Source organism: Lithobates pipiens, unplaced genomic scaffold (assembly GCF_037356315.1).
Source record: "Lithobates pipiens isolate NorthernLeopardFrog02 unplaced genomic scaffold, aLitPip1_a1.2 Scaffold_27, whole genome shotgun sequence".
In the NCBI taxonomy this organism is placed as follows: Eukaryota; Metazoa; Chordata; class Amphibia; order Anura; family Ranidae; genus Lithobates; species Lithobates pipiens.
The window spans coordinates 66,842,927-66,865,353 of NW_027507788.1; the positions used below are offsets into that span (position 1 = coordinate 66,842,927).

Sequence of the window (22,427 nt, forward strand, 5' to 3'; positions counted from 1 at the left end):
AGCTTGTTTTTTTTGTCTCTTCTGTTTAGGTGAAGAGCTCTGCCCATACTATCAAAAGGAGATGTCCTGTTTGCAAGGAAAAACTCTGCGAAACCTGGACCAAAAGGCTCTGTGCGACTTGTATCGCAAGCCTAGTCAGGGAGGAGTCCCCGTCATGTGGTGACTTGGTATCGTCCATTAAGGATGAGCTTAAAGCAACCTTTCAGGTCTAAGCTGTTAGAAGATTAGGGGGGGTTTAGATTGCACTATGGGCCACTCAATACAAAAGATAAAAAAATATATATATAAATGAATGAAAAAATTGGGTAAGAGCAGCCTCTATTTATTTCCACCCAAACGGGTGGAAAAATACTGAAAGGGGTAAGAAAGGAAATAGACCTGGCGCTATACCATATACTACTACAAATCTGTGCGTGAAAACTCTTATGTATAATTTTCAGCGTGCTGGCAATTAAATGGAAATCGCAAAATAAGTCATAAAATAGGAAATGTTCATCCAAATATTACTATCAATAATACTAAAGTGCAAGTAATAGACCTGTGCATAAAAACTTTGTAATGGTCAGCGTGCTGGCAATTGTTTTTCATTTAATTGCCAGCACGCTGACCATTACAAAGTTTTTATTTTATGATTTCCATTTAATTGCCAGCAGGCTGAAAATTATACATAACAGTTTTCACGCACAGATTTGTAGTAGTATATGGTATAGCGCCAGGTCTATTTCCTTTCTTACCCCTTTAAGCTGTTAGAAGAACCTGGAACGTCAGGAGTCTAAAGTTCAGCAGTCCCCTTCAGAACCGGGAGGTTCGCAGTTGCTGTGGGGGAGGTTTGTCCCAGGACGCCTCAAAGGATTATTTTTCATTGGCCCTAGAGCAGTGATGGCGAACCTTGGCACCCCAGATGAAATGGAACTACATTTCCCATGATGCTCTTGCACTCTGCAGTGTTGAGCATCATGGGAAATGTAGTTTCGAAACATCTGGGCTGCCAAGGTTCACCATCACTGCCCTAGAGGAATCGGACTCTAAGGAAGAAGAGGACTCAGCTTCCAAGTCCAAATTGTCATTGGAAGAAGTGGGGGGGGCCTCAAAGTGATTTACGCCACTTTGGGTATTGAAAAGGAGTTATCCTTGCATGATCGTATGTATGCGGGCCTAGGAGATTCCAGATCTCGCACCTTCCCGGTGCACTCCCTGGTGTCCGACATGATTAAAAGGGAATGGTTGGAGCCAGAGGAAAACTTTTATTTATTTTTTTTCCCCAGATCGCACAGGAAGGGATTTCCCTTTGAAGATAGCCCAGACTTGGTGTGGAACAAGGTTCCGAAGCTGGATTCAGCTTTTTCCCCAAGCATCAAAATCAGCGGATCTAGTGTTTGAAGATATGGGCACTTTAAAGGAACCTATGTATAAGATGGATCTGCTTCTGAAAAGGGCCTGACAGTGATAAATTTGAAACTAGCCATGACAACGACCTGTGGCAAGGAATCTGGACCATGGGTTAACCAATTTAAAATCTCATATTATGGCTGATTCCCCTACGCAAGAGATCCTGGATTCCTTTGCTACTCTGTCCGTGGCTATTGCCTATATTGCTGATGCCTCGGCAGAATCTCCGTATGTCAGCTAGGTCAGCCACCCTGACCAATTCGGTTAGATGGGACTTGTGGCTTAAAACCTGGCCAGGGGACGCGGCCTCGAAAATGGGCTCTGTGGCCTACATTTTTCGGGGGATTTATTGTTTGGTCCAAAATAGAATCCAACTCTGCACAGAACAGCGGACAGGAAGAACTCCTTTCCTGTAAAGAAAAAGCCGGTGCAGGCGCGCAAGCTTTTATTTTTTTTTGGGGGGGGCCTAGTGGTCAAGCGGAGGTTTGGACGCAAAACAGGAGGAAATCTTGGGCACAGAAACCCAAGGGTAAAGGGGAGGAGTCATCAATCCTCCAAGTCACAATGACTCTTTGGTCAGAGTAGGGGGGAGACTTTTAGAGTTATGGTCTCCCACTGAGAGGAAAAAACTCCCAATCAGTTTGTCCTGAGGATGGTGTCCCAGGGTTACAAAATCGAGTTTACCGAGTGCCCTCTTCAAAGGTTCCTGGTCACCAATGTTCCCAGGGACCTAGTCAAGGCCCTTGCTTTGAAGGCCCCAATTCAGGACCTGATGTTTCAGGGGGTTGTCTCGCCGGTCCCAGCAGTGGAGTTAGGTCAGGGATTTTACTCATGTGTTCCTGGTCAGGAAACCTTCGGGAAAGTTGCGTCCTAATTTTAAGCCTCAAGGGGCTAAACAAGTCAGTACGGTACAAGAGGTTTCGGCTGGATTCTATTTTTTATTTTTTTTTGGTAAGAAACCTCCTGTCCCCAGGATGCTATATGCCCTCCGTGGATTTACAGGATGCGTACCTTCATGTCCCGATTTGGAGTGGTTCTCAGATTTCTGGAGTTGGCTTTAAGGGAAGGGAGCAGGGTTGTTCATCTACAATTCAGGGCTCTCCCTTTTGGTCTGTCGTCATCCCTGAGTGTATGCACCAAAGTTATGGCAGAAGCATTAGCCCCGCCTTCGCCTGGAGGGAATCTCAGTGATCCCGTATCTGGATGACTTGTTTTTCGCCCAGACCAGAGGGGTTGCAAAAAGACCTCGACAGAGCCTGCGGCCACTTAAGGAAGCTAGGCTGGGTCATAAATTTTCAAAAGTCAAACCTGGTGCCCGCTCAGGAAGTGACATTCCTGGGGTTTCGTATCAACTCCATAGACCAAAAAAATCTTCCTGCCGGGAGAAACTGGTCCAGGGTGTAGCAGTTACAGTGCAACCAGCCCCAACCCATCAGGAAGGTGATGTTGGTTCTAGGGACATTGACTTTTCTCCATTCCGGCGGTCCAATGGGCGAAACATCACTTCAGGCCCCTTCAGGCTTTCCTGCTGGAGGCTTGGGATCATCGTCGGAGTTCTCTGGACAATCTAGTGAGGATCCACACCTCAGTGAGAAGGGATCTGTGGTGGTGAAGAAACCCAGAATTACTTTCAGAAGGCCTGTTATGGTCCTTCCCCGTCCAGGTCTGGCTGACAACAGATGCCAGCGCCTGGGGTTGGGGGGACCCATGCGGACACCCAGTGGGTCCAGGGCTCATGGTCCATAGAAGAGGCACAGAGGTCCTCAAATTGGAGGGAACTGAAAGCAGAGGAGTAGGCGATATGGGCCTTTGCAGACTTGGTTTGAAGCGACACCTGATTCTGTCCGGCAATGCCACTACATATGTGAACAGACAGGGAGGAGCCAAAAGCACGGCGCTACAGGTTTTGGCAAAAGGTATGCTGGGCTGGCCATAGCGGTTTACTCAGTCCTTAGCAGTCCACCTAAAGGGGTCCCTGAACAAAAAGGCAGACTTTCTCAGCAGGAACTGTTCTAGAGGCAAGAGTGGCGTCTGAATCCAGAATTCTTCAGACTGATTGGGGAGAGATGGGGCCAGCCAGAGGTAGATCTCTTTGCCACTCAGGAAAATGCCCAGGTCCTTCTTTTTCTCTCTTAACAGGCACGAGAGGTCTTTGGGAGTAGATGTACTAGCGCACAGCTGGAATTTTCGTCTAGCCTATGCCTTTTCCCCCGTTTTCAATTGATTCCCCGGGTGTTAGGGAAGATCAGGAAGAAGATGCAGGGTTCATTCTGATCACCTCCTTCTGGTACAAACGACCATGGTTCTCGGCCCTTCTTCAGATGCAACAAAGACCATTCTGGCATCTCCCCCTGAGACAAGATCTTCTGCAGCAGGGCCCTCTAGTCCATAAAGACTTTGAAAAAAAACCTCTTCTTCAAGAGCTGCTCTTCAGAAACCAAGCCGTGAGCCTTAGTTTCTGACAGGCTGGTTGCTACCTTATTGTCCAGTAGGAAAAAAGTTACCAGGGCAATATATTTTAAATACTGGAAGGTGTTTAACTCCTGGTACAAGACTTCAGCTAGGTCACCAAGTCAAATTGCTTCAGTTCTGGAACTCCTACAGGAAGGTGCTGATAGTAAGTTGGCAATCGGCACCCTGAAGGTGCAGGTGGCCACGTTGGTCTTTTTGGAGAAGCCATTGGCATCAGATCCCTTTAGTAATCGGGTTTTTTTTTTAGAGCTCTCTTTTGCTCCACCTGTAGTATCTAGAAGCTGCCCGGGCTGGGACCCATCTACTGTCTTACAGGCCCTGACTAGGAGCCCATTTGAGCCTATTGGTTCAGTCTCCCTGAAATGGATTACTTTGAAGACCGTTTTTTTTAGTAGCCATTATATGGGGTCAGATCTAAAGGTGTTTCACCATAGATCGCTTCCTACATCCTTTTAATTGAGGATTTTCTGTGCAAACCTATGCAAGAGCTACATGATTGCTTGTTTGAAGCCTGCAAGTAGCTATTTACCCCCCCCCCCCCCCAGGCTAAATTGGTCTCTAGGGCTGGGGTCATTGAGACTTTAGTTGCTAATCAACCCCACCTGGGTATGAGCTGGCTAGTGTTTGCTCAGTCTATGGAGGTAAGGTAGGACAACTACTATAGTAGGGTGTCCACCACCAGTGAAGGAACAAATCCTAAAATGGTTGAAGGTTTAGTATCTACAGCCCAGGCTATGCCTAGGAAATTACCTGTTGGTTATTTCATAAAGGGATAGACCATGACTTTATTGGCTGCACACCAGTAGACCTCAGTAGTGAAGATTTGTCCTTGCTGGGATGTTTTTGTGGCACAGCAGAAATACACATTGAGATTTGTGACATCTCTGCTCATAAGGGCTATATTGTTGTACATCAGAAATGCATTGAAGCTTGTTTGCTGTCCATTATATCCTAAAGGTTCTGCTTTGTTTGGCTACAGATCAGAAAAATACAACAGTGAAAGTGGTCTGTACTTTCTGGTTTTGTGCTGCACAGCAGGAATGCACATCATTGAGTCTGGTCACATCTCTGCTCATAACGGTTATATTGCTGCACATCAGACATAATCAAGATTGAGATCTGTCTGTGGGGCTTTGGCTTGTTGGTTACTTATCAGGCAACAGTCCTGATTTGTTGGGCTGCATAGCAGAAATACAAATTGAACCTGGGCTAGAGGTAGTAGATATACTGCCTTTGGTAATCGGTGCAGCGCCGCAAAGTGGCATTGTGCTGATTCAGACAGTGCTGTTAACGGCAATGGCTGCCGTGTTTAAGCATGCGATTTGACGTTGAGTCGCATGACAAATCATTTCAATATGGATGTGCTATCTCTATTCAGAGTGTTTTATTGTTGCACATCAGACATATACAGGATTAAGGTCTGTGGGGTTTTGTATCCTGTATTACTGCCTTATCAGGCAGCAGTGAAAATTGATGGTTTGAATTTGTTGGGCTACATAGCAGAAATACAAATTGAACCCCTGCCAGGGGTAGTGCATATACTGCCTTTGGTAATCCGTGCAGCAGCACCACAAAGTGGTGTCATGCCGATTTTTAGCCATGCGATTTGACATGTTGAGTCGCAAGGCGAAATCACTATATCAATATGGATGTGCTATCTATTCAGAATTGTTATATTGTTGCACATCAGACATAGATTGAAGGTTGTATGTCCTTTTTATGTCTTGCATATACTGCCTTATTGGCTGCATATCAGAAAGGACACAGCAGTGAAGGTTGCTTGTCTTTTTTTTCTGATTTTGTTTTTGCTGCTCAGCTGAGAGACACATTGAGGATGGTGGCATTTCTGCTCAGTATTGGTATATTGCTACAAATCAGACATACACAAAGATTGAATGTGTATGTCCTATGTTTACTGCCTTATCGTTTGTATATCGGGCACAGCAGTGAGCAGTGTTTCCTATTGATCTACCTTCTGCATCTTAGGGATACACAGTAGGGGGTTGTTGACTGCACTCCTCCAGGGAGTCACAGCATTGGGGACCCCCTCACTTGTTCAACCTGAAAATTGCTATTTTCCCTGCGACCTGTGCAACCTTGAGGTCTGTGGATCCAGGAATCAGGAACTGTTGGAGTCGCACAGACACAAATGGTACCCATTGGAAGCCATAGTGTATGAATTCTCATGCGTCTTGCAGTCCCAAGTCGCGGGTTGGGTCACACGGTTGTGGAAGCCCTAAGCTTCTCTCCCTACTGGTTGAGGTTTTGCTACGCAGCAGCAATACTCATTAGGGATGAGCCGAACACCCCCCGGTTCGGTTCGCACCAGAACTTTCGAATGGACCCCAAATTCGTACGAACTTTAGAACCCCATTGAAGTCTATGGGACTCGAACGTTCGAAATTAAAAGTGCTCATTTTAACGGCTAATATGCAAGATGCTGTCCTAAAAAGGGTTTGGGGACCTGGCTCCTGCCTCAGGGGACATGGGTCAATGCCTAAAATGTTTTTAAAAATGGCCGTTTTGGCGGGCGCACTGATTTTAAAGACGATTAAAGTGAAAAAAAAAAAGTGAAATATTCCTTTAAATATCGTGCCTGGGGGGTGTCTGTAGTATGCCTGTGAAGTGCCACGTGTTTCCCGTGTTTAGAACAGTCCCTGAACAAAATGACATTTAACGGAAATTACATTTAAAACTGCTTGCGGTTTTAATGTTATATCTGGTTCCTGCAATATGGTTGAAAATCATTGAGAAAAATGGCATGGGTAGCCCTCCCTGCCCATTACCAGCCCCTTTAGGTCTTGTACGCATATTAAGAGGAACCCCGTACCCATATTAAAAAAGCAAATACGTGTGGCCCCCAGGCCCTATATACTCAGATCAGCAGTATACAGGCGGTGCAAACAAGACAGGGACTGTGTAGGTTTGTTGTGTTAAGTAGAATCTGTTTGTAATTTTCAACTGGTACATTTTTAAAGTGTAGCTCCAGTAAAAAAAAACTATTTTTAACCACTTCCCACCCGGCCAATGTATATATACGGCGGGTGGGAGCCGCCTGCTCCTGATAGGACGTTCAGGAACGTCATTCAGGAGCAGCGGGATCGCGCCCGCGCAGCGGCGCGATCCCGATGTGCTCGTGTCACCCGGACACGGCACATCTCAGATCGGCAGGAGGGCTCTGTGATTGGCCCTCCTGATCACATGACGGCCGTGTCCAATCACGGCCGTCATGTGATGTAAACAAACAGCCGGTTGCTAGGCAATCGGCTCTCCTCTCCTCACACGGAAGTCACCGCTGAGAAGAGGAGAGCAGAACGCTGCAGCCGGCTGATAAACAGTGAGTATGGGCTGCTTTTCACAGCTTTTTACTCACTGATCATCAGTGTAGTGTAAACACACAACACACCACACAGTGAAAACACAGTCCCCACATATGTCCCCAAAACACACATGTCCCCAAAACATACATGTCCCCAAATAATAAAAACACATGTCCCTAATAATAAAAACATGTCCCCCACATATGTCCCACTAAAATCACATGTCCCAATGATTATCTGCACACATATGTACGTGATCACCTGCACACATATGTACATGATCATTTGCGTACATATGTCCGTGATCACACAAACCAATTATTATACACTTAACGGAATTTTTTTTACCAAAAACATGTAGCAGAATACATTTTGGCTTAAATTTATGACAAAATTTGATTTTATTGGATTTCTTTTCAAATAGAAAAAAGAAAATATTGTTTTTTTCCCCAAATTTCCGCTTTTTTTGCGCTTATATCGCAAAAAAAAAAAAAACGGAGTCGTGAATAAATAACACCAAAATAAAGCTCTATTTGTGCGAACAAAATGATAACAATTTCATTTGGGTACAGTGTAGCATGACCGCGCAATTGTCACTGAAAGCGCTAGAGCGCTGAAAGCTGAAAATTGGGCTGGGAAGGAAGGGGGTGAAAGTGCCCTGTATTGAAGTGGTTAAGCTTTTTGGAAAACATAGGGAAGGGTTATCACCCCTGTATAGTTTGTTTTGTCGTCCATCTTTTTTCATCTCACTTGCTGTTGTCTCCTTCCGTTTGCAAATAGGAGATGTTTGTAAGTTGGATGTTTGAAAGTAGGGGCCTGCGTTATATGCTCTACAAAAATGGCGGAACAAGGTGTTGGTTTTGCCACAACATTGTAAGCCCTCAAAGTGACTCTTGGTGGGTGCTGGAGCGCCCTGCTGTGAACGATTATATCAAGAATTGTAATTACATGCCATTGTTGAACAGTGGTAGAAAAATTGACCTTTGGTGGTTGTGGTGCTGGTGACACAACACTATAAGTCCTCACAGCTACTCTGGGTGGGCACAGGAACGGGCCCTCCTGTGAAATATTATATCAAGAATTGTAATTACATGTCCCTGTTAAACAGGGGCAGAAAAATTGGGCCTTAGGCACTTGTGCTGGTGCCACGACACTGCAACCTCTCCCATATACTCTAGTTTTAGTGCAGGAATTAGCCCTGCTGCAAAGCATTGCATCAAAAATTGTAATTAAACGCCCCTGTTAAACAGGGGCAGAAAAATTGGGCTGATGGCATCACCCAGAACCAGAAATGTTCTTCCAACATATCAGCGGAGGAGGAAGAGGATAGACAATCAACATAACAAGACGGTCACTCAGCATAGGCAGTCTTGAAGGGATGTGATATTTCAAAAAAAAAAATGATTCAGTTACATCAGCTTCAGGTGCTTGGTAGCTGTAGGTGATCCAAGACTGATTCATCTTGATGAAGGTCAGTCGATCAACTGATTCGGTGGACAGGCGCACCCTGTGATCGGTAACAAAGCCACCAGCAGCACTGAAGGTGCGTTCCGAAAGAACGCTGGATGCAGGACAGGCCAGTAGCTCAATTGCATACTGTGCAAGCTCTGGCCAGTGATCCATCCTCAAGACCCAGTAAGCCAGAGGATTTTCGGTGGGAAAGGTGTCCAAGTCTGACCTTGCCCCTAGATATTCCTGCACCATGTAAATCAGACGCTGGCGATGGTTGCTGGAACCGATCATACCTTGGGGCTGCGGACTAAAAAATTGTCTGAAAGCATCAGTCAGACGGCCACCTTCTCCATCGCTCCTTCTGACCGATGCCTCAGCAACACGTTGTCCAGGACCAGGAGTTTGTAACCTCCCAGTCTCTGGGAACGCGTTGCACAGACCTTTCTGCAAGGCCTCCCGGAGATGTCTCATCCTCTGCTCCCTCTGCGATGGCAAGATGAGGTCAGCAACCTTACCCTTGTACCGTGGATCAAGGAGAGTGACCAGCCAGTAATGGTCCCTCTCCTTGATCCAAAGAATACGAGGATCCTTCCGCGGGCTTTGCAGGATCAGGGAGGCCATGCAGCATAGGTTAGCTGAGGCATTCGGTCCGGAGTCCTCTGGGTCACTAAGGACAACATGATCCGCAGCTACCTCTTCCCAGCCACGTACAAGTCCACGGGTTTCTTGGGACTGTAAATCATCCCTACAAGACTGCTGCTGATGCTGAGTGCCAGCCTCCACCTCCATGCTGACACAATCATCCTCCTCCTCATCCTCTTCCTGTGTGATGGGTGGCACAGCAGGAACACTGTCTGGATAAAGGGGGCCTTGAGAGGCAAGGAAGTCCTCCTCTTCCTGCCTCTGTTCTGCCTCAAGTGCCCTGTCCATTATTCCACGCAGCGTATGCTCCAAGAGGTGGACAAGAGGTACAGTGTCACTGATGCATGCACTGTCACTGCTCACCATCCTTGTGGCCTCATCAAATGGTGACAGGACAGTGCATGCATCCCTGATCATGCTCCACTGGCGTGGTGAGAAAAAACCGAGCTCCCCTGTCCCTGTCCTGATGCCGTAGTCGCACAGGTACTCATTGATGGCCCTCTGCTGCGTGTGCAGCCGCTGCAGCATGGCCAACGTTGAGTTCCACCTGGTGGGCATGTCACATATAAGGCGGTTCTTGGGCAGGTTCAACTCCTTTTGGAGCTCAGCCAGCCGAGCACAGGCATTAAATGATCAGTGGAAATGCACACAGACTTTCCTGGCCTGCTTCAGGACATCCTGTAAGCCCGGGTACCTGCCCAAGAACCACTGCACCACCAGGCTACACAGGGCACATGGGTCAGTTGTCCCAGTCGGAGGACGGAGAGGAGGTTGGTGCCATTGTCGCAAACCACCATTCCTGGCTTAAGCTGGCGTGGCGTCAACCACCTCTTGGCCTGCCCCTGCAGAGCTGACAAAACATCCGCCCCAGTGTGGCTCCTGTCCCCCAAACAAACCAGCGCAAGCACGGCATGGCATCGTTTTGCCTGCGTACTTGCGTAGCCACTGGAAAGCCTACGGAGCACCGCTGGTTCTGAGGACAGAGCACTGGAAGAGGCCATGGAGGAAGAAGAAGAGGAGGGGATGGAGGAGAGAGGTGTGTCACAACCAATAGTAGCATTTTGGAGGCGTGGTGGCGGAACAACCTCCAACACTACTGCACCTTGTCCTGCATCCTTCCCAGCTGCCAGAAGAGTGACCCAATGGGCCGTGAAAGACGGGTAACGTCCCTGTCCATGCCTGCTGGACCATGAGTCAGCGGTAATATGCACCTTACCGCTGACCGCCCTGTCCAGCGAGGCAAGGACATTGCCTTCCACATGCCGTTAGAGAGCCGGAATCGCCTTCCGTGAGAAAAAGTGGCGTTTGGGGACCTGCCACTGAGGAACCGCACATTGTACAAACTCACGGAAGGGGGCCGAGTCTACCAACTGAAAAGGCAGCAGTTGGAAGTGCTAGCAATTTAGCCAAGCTAGCATTCAACCGCTGGGCATGTGGATGGCTGGGAGTGAACTTCTTTCGCCGGTCCAGCAGCTGGGGCAGGGACATTTGCCTGCTATAATCGTGGGTGTACTGCTAGCAGAGTGCCCGGAAGCACTTGGCTGTGACACACCTAATTCTACACCTTCATTCCTCTCAGAGCAGGTTTCAGAGAGGACTGAAGGTCTAGTGGGGTTGGAGATGCCAGCTGATGAGGAGCAAGGAGAGGTCATCTTTGTTCTTTGGTGTGGGTCTTTGAGGTACGCTTGCCAACGAGCTGCATTGCAGGTCAACATATGTCTGGTCAAGCATGTGGTGCCCAAGCGGCTGATGTTTTGGCCACGCGAGATACGCTTGAGACATATGTTGCAAATAGCAGCGGTGCGATCTGATGCACTCGTCTCAAAAAAGGCCCACACCAAAGAACTTTTAGAATAACGCGCAGAGGCAGCGCCCTGCACAGGCGGGGCTCTGCGGTGTGATTCAGACGGCGCTGGAGCAAACCTGGCAGTATGCTGCAGCTTGTGGAACATGACTGCCAGATTGCTGTCCTTCTTGAGCATCCCCTCTCTCTGCATTCACGCTACTGCCTTCCTCTAGCTGAGTATCATCATCAGAGCCTACAAAACACTGGGCATCCTCCTGTAGCATGTACCCAACACTGTGCTCGAAGAGTTCAGGAGACTCCTCAGGAGGATGTGGTGGGTCTAGGGAAGGAGTCACTGATGATGACATTGAGAGTAGGGAAGACGAAGCGTTGGCAGCTGCTTTGCTAGTACCCTGAGACTGGGTGAGAGAGGATGAGGAGGTTGAAGAGGGCTTGGTCATCCACTCTACCAAGTCGTTGGCATGTTGCGGCTCAACATGTCCAGCTGCCGAAAAGAAGGACAAGTGTGTCCCATGGCCACGTGCTGATGATAACGATGCACCGCATCCACGACCAGCACTGTTGTCTCTAGACACAGAGCCTGCTTGCCCTCTTTTATCGGCTCGCGTCTGTCTGCCTCTCCTTGCTGGCCTTCCAGACATGGTAATGGCCTGAAGGGAGTTGGGAAAAACAGCAATTGGGTAGTGTATATTGTGCTGGAGGCACACACAACTTCCAATAACTCCTGCAGATGGCTCAAATAGAGAAGAGCTATGTAGGTGGATATAGCGGTGTATACTGGGTTCAGAGCACGCAGATAGCACGCACAAGCTCCTACCGCTGACTGCAAGCTCTATTTAAAACGAGCAAGATAGTTTGCTATATAGGTGGATATAGCGGTGTGTACTGTGTTCAGAGCACGCAGACAGCACGCACAAGCGCCTACCGCTGACTGCAAGCTCTATTTAAAACGAGCAAGATAGTTTGCTATATAGGTGGATATAGCGGTGTGTACTGGGTTCAGAGCACGCAGACAGCACGCACAAGCTCCTACCGCTGACTGCAAGCTCTATTATAAAAGATAGATATATCGCTAGCTATATAGGTGAATATAGCGGTGTATACTGCGGTCAGGGCACGCAGACAACAACCACTACAGAAGAGCAAGAACGAAAATCGGCCGATAACGATCGGTGTATACTGTGTTGAAGGTACACAGAACACCCACTAACTGCTTCAGACGCCAAAACACTACACAAGGCCGCCGCGCTGGCGGCCTTATATAGTGTGGGGCGTGTACTACACAGCCTGAGCTATGATTGGCCACAGGCATCCTGCCTGTGGCCGATCATGGCTCTCCTCGCTGCCGGCGCTGTGATTGGCCAAGCATGCGGGGTCACAGTGCATGCTTGGCCAATCATGAGCCAGCAATGCACTGTGCCATCGCAGTGCATTGTGGGCCGTGAGCGCCACACGAATTTGGCGCAAAACGGCCCATAACGTTCGGAATTCGCCGAACGGGCGAACAGCTGATGATCGAGTCGAACATATGTTCGACTCGAAAACGAAGATCATCCCTACTCATCATGGAGTTGTCTTACTTTGCAGCAGACCAGAAAGATTGCAGCTGTAAAGACTCTGTGGTGTTTTTGTTTTTCCCCCTCTGTGTCTGTTTTTATGTTGCACAGCAGAAATACTCGAGATTGAAGCTTGTTGGTGCTTTCTGTTTCATATTGCCTTGCCTTGCCTTACTGCTCTTCAGAAAAACACAATGCTGCAGGTTTCTTGTGTCCTTTCTCAGTGTTGGTTCTATCTGAACTACACTACAGAAGTGCATGACAGAAAGGATTGTCTTGTGTTCCATATTTTACCCTGTGGCATAGCAGAAATGCACAACTCGGGAGTTGGTGTTTATATTGATCTTATAACTGTATTTCGTGGTTTGTCAGAAATACGCAACATAGAAGTTTGTGTCTTTCTGTCTTTATATTTATAGCCTTGTTTTGCTGTACATCAGTAAAACACAAACATAAAGGGGGTTACCGCCCTTTCTGTATTTATATATCGGTTATGACCTAGCTAGCTGCACTTTAAGACACAAGCAAACCCTAAATGCTGTGTATTTCTAATGTTTTTACATCTTGGCAGCACATCAGAAAACCAGACTGTGAGGACTGTTTGTCTACATTGAGGTTCAGATTTGGGTCTCTTCTCATATTTGATATATCGGTTTAGCTAGTCACACTCAGGTACACAACATTGTTGTCTATGCTTGTGTCCTTTCTGTCTAAATCTATTGTGCCGTGCCCACAATCTATATTTTTATATGTGATAATACATGTATCACCTTTTTTTTATTTCAGCCTTCTTTTCCATGGAGGGGCCAGGAGTTCTGGCTGCAGATGTCACATGTCAGAAAGCCTCGACCTCCATTACATTCAGGGATGCCAGAACCATTTCCTAGGGTTGAAGCCCTGTAGAGTTATGGGACACTGGAGAAAGGGGATAATATCGCCCTGTTTAGTAAGCACTTGGAGAGTTCTGTTCAGAGGAGTATTAGGGCCTGAGGATGAAGTATAAATATGTATACCCGATCGAATAGATTTTGGCTCGGTGCATGGCCTTCATTTCGCCCTTCTAGCAAAACTAGACGTAGCAATATGGGTAGTCTACTCCTGCTAGGGACTTTACTTACGCCTGAGAGCCTGCTTCAGGAGATTAAAGTCATAGATTGGGCATGCCTTAAACCCAGGGATCAAGCTTCTGTTAATCTATTACCCTTAAGTAGGCTTCCCTTTGGTCTTTGCTGACATAAAGATAAAAGGGGACAAAAAAGGTTGTCTGTCAGTATCCCCCCAACCCCCCCCCCCCCCTTTTTTTTTGTAGTTTTATTTCCCTGAACAGGGTAGTGTTAACACAGGCCCTCTTATTGATCAATGTAGTGTCCTTGTCTTACAACACAGGTCTCTGATTTATCTTTTTAGTGGTTCTAAGTAGCACCTACAGGCACAATAGGCCATGGTTGTTAGATGTGAGACAGGCAACATTGCTAACCTACAAATTTAACATGTTTCTGATTCCATCTTTAAGAGCCCATTCCACCTAGATACCGCATCCGAAGCAGAAAAGGCAGGGACATCTGTGGAGCAGACCTGCCGACTGATCCAGCTAAGATACCTTCATCAAGCATATGGAGTGGAGGTAAAGCTCACTGCAGAACCAAGGTTCGCCAAGAGGGTCTTGCAGTGGCCCCACCCTGAGATACTTGTTTATCCTCTCAGGTGTGCCGTCCTGGAAGATAACTTGAGAAAGGTACCAGTTACTTACCGGTAGCTGTCTTTCTGGGAAATCTATCAGGACGGCAGGCCTACTTCCCGCCCGTTGGAGGAGGGAAAATTGTAAAACACTAGAAGGTGAGTGCCTATGAGGAATGATTTCCCTTGTGAACCGGGTTCAGGAGTTACTTCTCAACAAACTGAGGATCAAGGGGAAGGATGAGGACTTATAACAGCTGTCGATTGATTGTTTCCTGTAGGGAGGAGCCTCTCATCTCTAAGGTGTGCCGTCCTGGAAGATTTCCCAGAAAGACAGCTACCAGTAAGTAACTGGTACCTTTTCCCACAATTCTTGGGGGAAAATGTTTTTTTTTTTTTACAAAATTGTCTTATTTCTCATACACAGCATATGCATACTTCCAGTTGCACCCCAAAATACATTCTGCAACTCTTTCCGAGTATGACGATGCCACATGTGTGGGACTTTTACACAGGCTGGCCACACAGAGGTCCAACATGCAGGGAGCACCGTCAGGAAATTAGAGGTGTCATTTATGCCTCTAGAACCCCTGACGACCTATTAATTTGTGAAGTCCCTGGAGCACCAGGAAAATGGAATTACCCATGAAATGACCCCATTTTGGAAAACAAACATCCCAAAGTATATTCTATGAAGCATTGAGTCTTTTTAATGGTTAATTTTTTTTACACAAGTCTTCAGAAAACGTGGAAAGAAAATTAAAATCTTATTTATTTATTTTTTTTACACACAAAGTTGTCCATTTATATGATATTTCTAACACATAGCATGTATATAGCAAAAATTACACCCCAAAACACATTCTGCTACTCCTGAGTATTGCGATACCACATGTGTGAGACTTTTACAAAGCCTGGCCATATACAGAGGTCTAACATGGAAGTAGTACCTTCAGGCGTTGTAGGAGCATAAATTACACATCTCATTTCGTTCCTACTTATCACACTTTTGAAGGTTCTGGAGCACCAGGACAATGGAATTACCCCCAAAATGACCCAATTTTGGAAAGCAAACACCTCAACGTGTATTCTATGGGGCATGGTCTGCAAACAGGTATTTGGGTACTCTGGGCTGGTGACAGGTACTTGGGTACTCTGATGGGCTGGTGACAGGTACTTTGATGGCTGGTGACAGGTCCTCTTTATTGGGGGGGGGGGGGGTATTAATCAGTGTGTGTGTGTTGGTGTACACTAGGCGGTAACGAGATGTTATCGCAATCTCCTCCTTACAATCAGTGTGTGAAGAGAACCCGGTAACATCTCATTACTGCGGATTGTTTATGTTCTGTGATTGGACACAGCCGATCGGGGTTGGGCTGTGTCAGGGTGACAAGCTGCATCCCTGATCGCCGCTCTGCACGCGCCCTAGGCGTGTGCAAGAGCGCTGTGAATGTGCATAGTACACGTGACTGGCTGTGATTGGACACGGTCGGTCACATGTATGGGGGGGGGGGGGGTGGATGGGGATGGAAATCTCACAGATCGGGGATGGGCTGTGTCCGAGGGACACACCTCATCCACGATCACCGTGCTGGGGGCCCGCAGGAGCGGCAAAATACCGAGGATGTCATATGACGCCCACCCAGGATGGGAGATCCCATCTGTGGGCGTCATTTGACTATGACTATGGCCCGGTATTGAAGTGGTTAAAAGCAGCGTCAAACCTGCTGACTTCACAGGTTTGCTAATCTTATGGAACACCTGCTTTTAGAGCCCATTCACACCTGAGCGTTTTGTAGCCCTACGCCTGAAGCTACAAAACGCTTGAGGGGACAAAATCCATTATTCTCAATGGAGATGGTTCACATCTCCACTCCATGTCGCCTGAAGCCCTACGCCTGAAGCTCAAACAAGTTCCGGACCCTTTTTTGTCGCGCGAATCGGGCTGATTTGGGCGTTTTCATTCCCATAGAAACTAATGGAAACGCTCGATTCGAGCGTTTAGCGCGACAACGAGCGTTTCTACGGGCGTTTTGACGCTGTATCTGCTCAAGAAAAAATATGATTTACATAATGTAAATAAGGAAATGACATAAAGGACATAAAAAAAATACACAGGAAGTGCACAGATCACCATTTTTAGCTCACATGGAGAACATGAATATGGATGAAGAACTGGATGAGACAGTATGTCTCCTAGAGCAGGAGAGGTTCATAAGAACGGTGAAGGAGCACCCCTGTCTATATGATATGAGAGATCCATGCTACAAACTGCGAGCGAGCAAGAGAAGGGCATGGAACCAGATTGCCATCCAACTTTTTACAAACTGGGCAGACCTAACTGGCCATGTGAAGGATGAGAAAGGTAAGAGAAACCCCTGCAAACATAACCACAATAGGGACATAATAGATTGATTAGTACATTATAAGGCCCTTTTCACACTGGGACAGTGCGGGTGTTGGTGGGTTGGCGCTTTGCCGTTATTTCGTATGTGGTATGCGGCGGCTAGCGGGGCTGTTTTAACCCCCGCTAGCGGCCGAAAAAGGGTTAAAATCGCATGCAAAGCACCGCTGCATTAACCCTTTTCGGCCGCTAGCGGGGGTTAAAACTGCCCTGCTAGCGGCCGCTAGAACGCTGGCAAAGGGCCGCTGCAGCGGTGCTTTGTGTGCGATTGCGGCCCTTTGCCAGCGTTCTAGCGTCCGCTAGCAGGGCAGTTTTAACCCCCGCTAGCGGCCGAAAAGGGTTAATGCAGCGGTGCTTTGCATGCGATTTTAACCTTTTTTCGGCCGCTAGCGGGGGTTAAAACTGCCCTGCTAGCGGACGCTAGAACGCTGGCAAAGGGCCGCTGCAGCGGTGCTTTGTGTGCGATTGCGGCCCTTTGCCAGCGTTCTAGCGTCTGCTAGCAGGGCTGTTTTAACCCCCGCTAGCGGCCGAAAAAGGGTTAAAATCGCATGCAAAGCACCGCTGCATTAACCCTTTTTCGGCCGCTAGCGGGGGTTAAAACTGCCCTGCTAGCGGCCGCCAGAACGCTGGCAAAGGGCCGCTGCAGCGGTGCTTTGCATGCGATTTTAACCCTTTTTCGGCCGCTAGCGGGGGTTAAAACAGCCCCGCTAGCCGCCGCTAGAACGCTGTCAAAGGGTCGCAATCGCACACAAAGCACTGCTGCAGCGGCCCTTTGCCAGCGTTCTAGCGGCCGCTAGCAGGGCAGTTTTAACCCCCGCTAGCGGCCGAAAAGGGTTAATGCAGCGGTGCTTTGCATGCGATTTTAACCCTTTTTCGGCCGCTAGCGGGGGTTAAAACAGCCCCGCTAGCCGCCGCATACCACATACGAAATAACGACAAAGCGCCAACCCACCAACACCCGCACTGTCCCAGTGTGAAAAGGGCCTTATAATGTACTAATCAATCTATTATGTCCCTATTGTGGTTATGTTCTAGCGGCCGCTAGCAGGGCAGTTTTAACCCCCGCTAGCGGCTGAAAAAAGGTTAAAATCACATGCAAAGCACCGCTGCATTAACCCTTTTCGGCCGCTAGCGGGGGTTAAAACTGCCCTGCTAGCGGACGCTAGAACGCTGGCAAAGGGCCGCAATCGCACACAAAGCACCGCTGCAGCGGCCCTTTGCCAGCGTTCTAGCGGCCGCTAGCAGCAGCGTTTTGCCGGTGGTATAGCCACGCTGGCCCATTGATTTCAATGGGTAGGAGCGATATTCACCGCTCCAAAGATGCTGCTAGCAGGACTTTTTTTACCGTCCTGCTAGTGCCCCGCTCCAGCACTCCTGCTTTCACAGTGCAGTGAAAGTAGTCGTATTTTCAGGTGCTATACCGGCTCCTTTCTCTCAATTGTGAAAGCCGGAGGGCTTTCACACTGGAGCGGTGCGCTAGCTAGTGAATACACTGCTCCTTCACTGCTTCTGCCTGAACAATGCCACAGTGTGAAAGGGGACTATGCATGGGAGTATGAGTATAGTATTATCAGAATGTCCTAAATACATGATGAAACACTCTGACCCCTAGTGGATATTGGAAGGATACTGCATAAAAAAAAATATATATTTCTAAAAAAAAAACATGGGACTTCTTGTCAATACATCCAAGCATTTTTAATAATAAATCAGTACAGCATAGTATATACTATGGTTGTATTTACAAAGAACTAAAGTTTATTAGATTGCCTCAAGCTGCCATGGGACCTGTCCTGCTGGTGACATAAAGTAGGAGGCAAATTGATCCCTGACCTGTGTCCCTTGCCTGCTTCCACGAACACCGGTCCAATGAGCCCTTTCCATGTTCTCATGGACTGGGTCCTCAAAGTCAAATCCATCCCGCTGGCAAACAAAATTGTGCAAGGCACATGCAGCTTTGACAACACAAATTGCATTTTGCATGTTGAGACCAATCGGAGTGTGCAGTACCCGCCATTTGTTGGCCAATATGCCAAATGCACATTCCACAACGCGACGTGCTCGAGTTAGTCTATAATTGAACACACTCCTATGTTCCGTCAGGTTGTGCCCCGAGTAAGGCCGTAGCAGATGCTCACTCAGAGCAAAGGCTTCATCTCCAACAAAAACACTGGGTAGGGGAGGGCCATTTGTGCCAGGGAGTGGCCTGTTTTCTGGAAGGTCCAGAGCATTGTTGCGCAGCCGGTGTCCAAATGATGAATGTGAGAAAATGGCAGAGTCAGCGCTGCTACCATATGCTCCAATGTCGATGTAGCTGAAGCAATAATTGGCATCAGCCACTGCCATTAGAACAAAAGAAAAATATTTCTTATAATTGAAAAACTGGCTTCCACTACCCATGGGCTTTACGATACGAATATGTTTCCCATCGATGGCTCCAACACAGTTGGGGAAGTTGCAGCGTTGCCAGAAAACATCCGAGATCCTTGCCCAATCTTCCGCTGTCGGTTTTTTGAATACAATATCCTTTAGTATGTCGTAAATGGCAGAGCAAGTGTCCCGAATTATGTAGCTTGCTGTGGATTTCCCAACTCGAAAGGCATAATGTATGCTCGCTAAAGATTGTCCGGTTGCTAGGTACCTACAAAGAAATAAACATATATATTTAAATGTGTTTTTTAACAGTTAAACAGCTCAAAATAAAGTGGAAGAGTATACGTGATGCCTACACTCGACATCTAAGACTGCAAAGGGAATTTAGGAGTGGATCTGGGGCATGTGCTCCGAGAAATTATCTGCATGCAAAAGAAATGGAATTCCTTCGGCCAATGCTGGCTTTGGGGCGGTAAGCTATCATCTGTGTACGAATGTCATTAAACAAAATTTAAAGAGAAAGTTATAATAATTAAATTCTATTTTCAGGACTGAAAACTGCTGGGAGGACAGTAATCCAAATGAGGATTTGGACACAGATGCTAGTCAGCAAGCAAGCCAAGCATCAGGTGATCAAAGTCAGCAAGCAAGCCAAGCATCAAGTGATGAAAGTCAGCAAGCAAGCCAAGCATCAAGTGATCAAGGAGGCCGAGATCTGGAGAGCCAATTGTCGACTCCAGCACGGTCTACATCTGAGACACATGTGCGAGATGAGACGTCCCCACTATCTATTTCTGCTCGTGTACCTGCTAGAGCAATAAGAAGGAAGGCTCCTGATCCTGACTTCAACCGCATGCTGGACATTATGACCAGTATGTCAGAAAAAATTAGCAGCAACAGGTCTCATGTGCAGGTTTCTGCAAGATGTCTGGAAGGTCTGATGGAGAAGGTACCATCAGAACTCCAGGCAGACATGTTGGCAGGTACCATACGCTATATTGCGACTTTTATACCACCAACCCCCACATATAGGTCCTCAGAGCCTCCGCCACCTTATGGTCCCTATGCAAATCACCCCCCGCCCCATCTGCCAGCACCACCATCCTCTCATTACCTTCCTCTGCCAACACCACCACCTTCAAATTACTTTCATCTGCCAACACCACCACCACCACCACCTTCTATTTGGCAGCAAAATGAGAATCCCTCTACCTCCAACTGGTCACAATATGGCCATGCAATGAATGTGGTGAATACACCCAATGAGGGAGACAACTCCTCCCAAACATTCCATCGTCTCTAATTTATTTTTTTTTTTTTTATTCATGAGCTACGTTAGCTCTATTTCTTTGTTGAGCTGTATATGTGCAAAACGCACAAACGAACAGAAAAAGTTATAACAGAAAAAGTTATATTTCAGTAATATTTTAAATAAAAAAAATAAAGTTTTTATTTGGCTTTAAAAATGTGTGATTGGTGTTTATTTTAGGCATATAAAAAATTATTCATATTAGGTTCTTCATTAAAGTGGTTGTATACTCATTTTTGGGACTTTTACCTACAGGAATGCCTATAATAAGTTTTACCTGTAGGTAAAAAAAATATCTCCTAAACCTGTATGGTTTTCGGAGATATTCCCCTCGGTATGCGCTGCTGACTGCAGCGGTGCATGCGCACAAGGGGATTCTCAGCCTGAAAATCCGGCAGTGGCTGGCCGGCCGGAATGAAATCTCCCGCGCGCATGCGTGGGAGTGACGATATCACGGCTCCAGCCACTCACAGCGCCAGAGCCGCGATACCCGGAAGAAACGCCGAGGGAACATGTCAGCTCCCTCGGCGTGGATCGGGCTAGATGTCGGGGCCTCGTTCTAAGGTGAGTATTTCATAATGAGCTAGTATGCGGTGCATACTAGCTCATTATGCCTTTTGCTTTGCAGGGGTAAAAAAAAAAGCGGGTAAACCCGCTTTAATCTCAGTTAAGCCCCAAACCAATTTGCAGCCAAAGGACCAGGACCCTTTTTGTGATTCGGCACTGCGGCGCTACAATTGCGTGGACGTGCAACGTGGCTCCAAAACAAAATTTATGTCGTTTATAGGGGATAGTTTTATAGCATTTTTATCTTTTTTTTTTTTCTTTAATGACGGCGATTAGCGATTTTTATTGTAACTGCGACATTTTTGCAGACACATCGGACATTTTTAACACATTTTTGGACACTGGCAGGAAGGTGTTAACCACTAGGGGGCAGTGTAGGTCTTATGTATGACGTTATGTCTTTTTTTATTTTAGTGGGCGTGGCCTGGCATGTGACGTCACTGATTGTCTTTCCGATCGGTAACAGCCACAGTAGGAAGCACGGGGAGAGGTTTGTCTACTCGGATCTCTCCTCGTTCTTCTGCTCTGTGACCCGATTGCGGGACACCAGCGGCGATCAGGTCCGCTGGTTCTGCGGCCATGGTCACAGAGCTCAGGGCCGGGTCAGGAACGCACCACCGGCGGGGCACTCCCGATCCACGGCTGGGCACTAAGCAACGTACAGGTATGTGCTTGTGCTCAGCCGTGCCATTCTGCCGATGTACATTGGCGTGAGGTGGTAAGTGGTTAAAAAATTTAATAGAAATATGACAATATTACCTCAGTGTGATAATTAGTCGTTCCACAGGGGGTATACTGTTCCTAAAATATGTGTCCATTCGCTGCAAACGACTACTGAGTAAACCCAGTAACTCATCAAAGCTGTGAAAAAAAAAATAACAAATATGGCGTTTATGGGTGGACATTATAATATAAGACAGGAACAATGTCAAACATCATGAATTCAACTATTTTGACTAACCTTTTTATGGACATCCTGGTGTAGTCCAAAAATTTATCTTCATGGTCACGTAGGTCACTGTACATGACCCAAAATTGCCCTCTCTCTTCCCGATCGGCAATTACGGGGTGTATCCAATATCTGCGTGCCCTCTTCTTCCTCCTCTCTTGTTCACGCAGAAAAAATGTGGCAACAGCGGATGCTGCCACAAAACATGCCATCTCATCGTCACTCATCTTTATAGTAGATATGGCGCAGAGAGCACAATGCTGAACCGGAAGTACATGAGCACAATGCTGAACCGGAAGTACATTAAGTACAGTACTCAGGAAGCAGATGAAAAATATTTTTCCTATTGGCTGAAAAAAAACGCCGAAGTTAAAAAACGGCGGAAAACGCTGTATGCAAACGCGCGTTGTCGCGTGACAAAACGCGCGACAAAACGCCGGTAAAAACGCTCAAACACGCTACGCTCAGGTGTGAATGCAGCCTTATAATTCAACATGTAAACAGTCTGCT

The 22,427-nt window shown here is 47.2% G+C and overlaps 1 long non-coding RNA gene across 1 annotated transcript; it reads left to right on the forward strand.

The window, feature by feature from the left end:
* Positions 1–7,762: 7,762 nt before the first annotated feature.
* Positions 7,763–20,280, forward strand: LOC143933911 (uncharacterized). Its single transcript, XR_013263169.1, has 3 exons — positions 7,763–14,262; positions 19,405–19,564; positions 19,642–20,280. It is a non-coding gene; the product is annotated as an uncharacterized LOC143933911 (long non-coding RNA).
* The last annotated feature ends 2,147 nt before the right edge of the window (positions 20,281–22,427 follow it).